This window comes from Pararge aegeria, chromosome 6 (genome assembly GCF_905163445.1).
Source record: "Pararge aegeria chromosome 6, ilParAegt1.1, whole genome shotgun sequence".
Classification (NCBI taxonomy): domain Eukaryota; kingdom Metazoa; phylum Arthropoda; class Insecta; order Lepidoptera; family Nymphalidae; genus Pararge; species Pararge aegeria.
The window spans coordinates 10734836-10740913 of NC_053185.1; positions in this window are offsets into that span (position 1 = coordinate 10734836).

Consider the following 6078-nt stretch of genomic DNA (forward strand, 5'->3'; position numbering starts at 1 on the left):
TGCTCTCCTATAATAAAAGAAGGTTTGATATAAAAATGAGGTTGAAAATATTCCACTATTCATATTTGATCAGCGTGTGTGTATGTTTAAAAAGGTACTGCCGTTCGTGTTTGTATCGGTTTTTTTAAATCCTGCAGGACTCTTCTGGGATGAAAAGTACAATGAGTTAGCCAAACATAGATAACTAACAGACAACCTAAAACAAAAAAAAACTTCCAAAAATCGAGACAATGACGTTCGAATCATAAAAAATAAAAGATAAAAAAAACACCAAATAAATTTATGGTTGCACCCCCTGGTCGCCTGTTACTTAAGCAGCCTGCTTAAGTCATATATAGTCTGCATAGTATAGTCTTTACCCGAGTTACTCTAAAGGATGGTTAAAGTTTTCAGGTATACTTATTTATGCAGAATATTTTTGAGGTCAGTTCGTCCGCGACTGTTTTGTGAAATTTTTTTAGCGGGCCCTCTACAATCGATACTGAAGCCAAACATGTATTTTGTTTTCATTTTTGTCTGTCTGTTTGTATCTTTGCCGCCATAAATTGTTAAAGAGAGTTTTTACATTTTCTGCGAGTTCCCCCTGGGGGAGCAGCTGCCATGCCCCGCTCTCCTGTATTCTGATTTTTTTAAGTTACAGCCTAAACGAGTGGATAGATTTTCATAAATAAAATGTGTTGTTAGATTAGCCTTAACCCTTAAGTGTCATAGGATGGGTGACGTTATTAAAAATACAACATGGTCAAAACTATCTAAAACTAAAATCATCAGATATATACTTACACACATAGATAGATATTTAATATACAGATAGGTTAATCTGCATACAGTCTAAATAGATTGAGATCTTTTAATAAGATGTTGGTTGATTTGTATTAGTTGTAGTAGTGTCACTAAATCAATGACGACACGTAAAAAAAATCTTCTCCATAATTCAATTATATATCTACCGCCTAAACCGGTTGATGAATTTTGATCAATGAGGTAGACTGGAGTGTTCTTGATGCTTTTCTTTTCACTTCGACTTGGCTTTGCAAGTTCTCTGATGACATTTGTACACCTAGTGGGGGTCTAGCCTAGTGGGAGAACAGCTTTTTCAGGTGCGAGGTCCTTTTCCAACACCCCCAACAGCTATCTGTTCTCCGAGCTAAATGCCACGCACATTCTAATTAGATAAGCTTCGCAATTTTTGCTACTCTTACCACAAAAAATGTAATTATACTAAACTAATTATATTAAATACTTTCTGAGATTATGTAAAAAAAAACAATATGTGTATCATTTAAAAAAATCAACTATTTATGCAAGCGTAAAGATTTCTGCTGAGTAAGTATGCCTGACTTAATTTGTTTTGAATATTTAGTCATAAATTATGGCTCACATGTAAGTTTAAGGTACACGTCTTGTGTTTACAAACGTACGAGTAGCTATGTAATTATCAGACCAAAACTAGAAAGTATAATACTAATATGTTTCTTAATATAAATTAATTAATTTAAAACAACAGTACCTATAGCAGTATTAAAGTAACAGTTGTAGTTGTTGCAGAAACTTTATGTTCCATATCGTACGAGGCAGCTTGTGTTGGAGGGACAGCTCTTTGGGATTGGAATGCGGAGGTGATGGGATGTGCGCTATGGCGAATGGTGGATGTATGATCGCGGGGGGAATAGCCTTCACCAAATACAATCGATAGCGGCGTAGGTATAGCGCTGGCCGACCACCATCATTGGCGGGTGTGACTTAAAGTCACTCAGTGCTAGTTTTTAGACCATCGAGACGTCCCATCCTTTCCAGCAGTGGGATTAAAGGAGGCAAGGAACGATCAACGTAAACCTTACGTAGGTGCTTTCGAAGCAGCGTTTTTAAAAATATACCTATGTAAGGTAAAGTGTCTGTAAGTGGAGGTCAAGTTTTTTGGGTAAGAAGGCGTATCACCTTCCGTGAACTCACTTTTATATTATGTTTCTGTTGCCTAGCCATCTGGAGACGATTTAGAAAACCGTGGATTCAATAGGAGTCCCCACTAAAAAGAAATATATTTTATGTTGCATGTCTGACCGTATGTTTTTTGACAGATCTATTTCTTTTATCCAAACTTCATCTCCCAATTCTTGGCTCATAAAAATTAGATATCCAACACACTGCTCTTTCGCAGGTTGACAACCAGCGCAGTATTGTTTAAATAATTGTTACTGTTGTATGGAAGAATAGATGCAGGTTGGTTATTTATTCATCATCATCACATCAACCTATTACCGGTCTCCTCCAACAATTTGTAGAGGTTAAGGCCGTAGTCTACCACGCTGGCCTATTGTGGTTTGGTGGTTATTTATTAAAACACATATTTTGCAGGTTAATATATCTACACTTTATAAATTTCTGTATGACAATTACTGAGAAATTCTCCCTGTCATCTCTCGCAGGATAGAATAACATAATTCTAAAAATACTGGTGTCGGAAAAGAGCAACTGCTGAGTTTCTTGCGGCTTCCAAATCGGTGGGAGTTACTAAAACACGAAAGCTTTACGTTTCGAAAATGCTTATACATCCTTAAAGCCTACAACAGTCCTATGCAGTCCTAAAGGCATCTCCAGAATAGTTTGCCATAATCCCCACACTGCACAGACGGCTTGGTGGTCGCAGTAGATGGTAGTGTAGCATAGAAGACTCTTCCGTCATATTCCCTTAGTCGCCTCGTACGACATCCGCGGGCCACGCCACATGAAGTGACTGAACACGTCGAGAGTTTGCTTACAGTACTGTTTCAAAATTAAAGTGAACCGTATAATAATGATAAATGCTTAACCTAAGTTATAGACTGTTATTAAATATGTACGCAACCTGTATAAGAGGTTTATTTCCGTATCACAAAAATCGCAAAAAAAGTCTCCCAGTAATCCCCGTCTACACGTTCACTGAACCCTTTTTTATGTTATTGGGCTTAATGTTCTCATCTTCCAACAAAATAATTTGTAGAAGCTGGTGACAACTCTATAACACGGCAGGCTTACATTAATTAGGCTCATAGGCACTACTTATTAGGCCTCCTCCAGAGAAACCGGTGGTCATCTCTAGAGGGTGCCGTTACCCTCGCATGAAAGGGGTTCTTGCTAGAAGATATATAACACCAGATAATAAATATTAATTGTCTTTAATGCAATTTAGAACCACTTGTTATTTTTTTTTTATATTCTTTGTATTTAATGTTTTCACGTAAAATCATAATATGTATTGCAATGTTATCTATGTACTGTAAGCAAGAATTAAAAGGCTTTTTTATTTTATTTTATTTTAAATGAATTTTACATCGTGAACCTTAGTTGGAACATATAGTAGGTTACTGTAACGCTGAGGGCAAACTTAGTGCAATATCATGGATGTTTAACTACTATCATCATTTATGTCAAATCAGTGATACGTAAAATTTGTATTTATTATTGTAGAGTATCAATATCCCTTGAAATGCCCACTAAGGTATCAAACGAACCGTTTAATGCGTGCTACATTTCACGCATCAAAGTTACTGCGATTTGTTTATTTATACCTAGGTGTTTCTCTGATTTTCTCTTTAACAATAACAACAAACCTACGCACTGTGTATGGATACTTATAACTAAGTATAGCTGATACGCCTCCGTTTTGATCGATAACGATTTTAGGTAAACTAAAATCTGCTAGACTTTTCATGTTATAAAGAGTGCACCTTAATAGTGGCGGCCAAAGAATAAAATATAGGTCTCTCGTACCTACACCGATTTGAAAATACCCCATATATGTTCCACTTTACTTATAATTCAGGAGTTATAATTAAAAATACCTTTTTCCCGCGGTCTTTGTCTGTCGATTGGTTGCTTAGTTAGGTTAGAACAAAGGACAAACAAACAATAAAATAAAAAACGGACAAACACACTTTCACATTTATAATATTAGTAAAGATTAAAAGTGCCGGTTTCGCAGTGGATAAATAATAAATAAATATACTATGACAATACACACATCGCTATCTAGTCCCCAAAGTAAGTGTAGCTTGTGTTATGGGTACTAAGATAACTGATGAATATTTTTTTTTATGAATAATATACATAAATACTTATAATACACATATAAATAGCCAGACACTGAAAAACATTCATGTTCATCACAAAAACATTTTCCAGTTGTGGGAATCGAACCCACGGCCTTGACTCAGAAAGCAGGGTCACTGCCGACTGCGCTGATCGGCCGTCAGTTAGGATGCTTGGTAACATGTTGGAATTTTGCTACACTTTCTTAGATCAAAATTTAAAGATATAAAATAAACAAGAACCATTCCTCTCACCTGTAGCTAATAAGTTGAGTGTTTAGAGAGTGCTTAAGTTCTATATTTTTTTCTATAATCCGTTCGAATAAGATTTTACATCCACTTTCATAACGTTATAGTGACCACACATGTCCATAGCGTGACCACAAAAAGGTAGGTACCTATCTAACCATCTTTTCACATATTAGTCACAGTCATGTACAACGCAAGTGAACAATCACTTCGGTTACGTATTCGTTCAGAATCTTGAGGAAACCACAAAGAATTTTAGAGATTTGAATTTCACTCGTTTGAAGCGGTGATAGCCTAGCGGCATTGGCGTGCACTGGGTTTCTTACCAGGGTATGCATACACCAGGAAAATTGCATAAAACGGCAAAAATTCTCATCCTATACGAGTTATATACCAAAGTTAGGGTGTGCATGTATGGAGTGCACGCCACTGCCTAGCGATTAGGTCTCACATCCGGGGGCCGAGTTTGAATTCCAGTAGGTACGCGCTACTAACTATTCCAAGTTCACTTGCTTCAACGGTGAAGGAAAATATCGTGAGGAAACCAGCCTGCTTTCATAGGCGTGAGAAGTCCACCAATCCGCACTGGGCCAGCGTGTTGGACTAAGGCCTTAACACTTGCCTTGTTGGGTTGGGTCGGCAAATGGTGGATGTGATTATTATGGAAGTTATTATAATGATGAATTTTACTCGAATGAAACAAAAATTTTGTCATGTTTGGTTGATTGTCGTGGATGATTGTTAATCAATCGCATGCTTCCATGAACGGCTGAATGAATTTAACTTAAAGTAAATGGTTTTAACAGACAACCCGTCACCTACCATGATCGAATTACAAAATGCTAAAACTCAACAGTTACCTTTTTTTGTTTTAACGACCTCCCGGGCGCAAAGGTGACTGCTGTGGTGGAAATTTCAAATCTCTGAATTTTCTCTGGTTTGGTCTGGTGGGAGGCTTCATCCGTGGCTAGTTACCACCCTCAGACTAAGACGTGCCGCTAAGCGATTAAGCGTTCCGGTCCGATGACGTGTAGAAACCGATTCCCCTGTATGGGTTTAATATAACTACCATACCCCTAACAGTTTAGATCATTACCATCTTAGACTGCATCATCACTTACGTTGTAGTAAAATAAAAAAATAAAAAAAATATACTGATGGAATACAAAGCGAATACAAAGCGAATATGTTTCATTTTCTACAAAAACCTTCTTGTAGAAAATGAAGTAAATTAATAAGAAAGAATAAAGAGGTATACTATAAAGAAATTCATTATAAAATTAAAAGCCGGTTACCTCTTTGCAACGATAGAAAGCCGACAGCTATAGCTTTTTAATGGTATTTTGTTCATTCAATGAAAATTAAGCTTGCTTTGCTAAACTCCACGAAAAGCAGGTAAGTAATTTATAATTTCGTCAAACTTTATACTCCACACCAAACAGATCTTCGGCAATGTACTCTCTACATACGTCGCACTCCGCCACCGGAGCATATTGTTAACAATTATGCATTGTAAAGTTAAGTCTACAGATTCAACTGCTTTTTGCAGAGTATAATTGAATATAATTGTACATCATGTAATTCCGCTAAGCAACGCCTGCTTCTATCCAATAAATGTTTATTATTGAGACTATTTGAAACCTAATTGGAGGGAGAGCTGTAACTCGGCCGGGTGAGGTGACCTAGTGGTATGGCGGGTGCGTTGAAAGCGAGATCGTCGCATAATGACAGTGGCAGGGAAGGTGGTTCCGCCGGCGCAGGC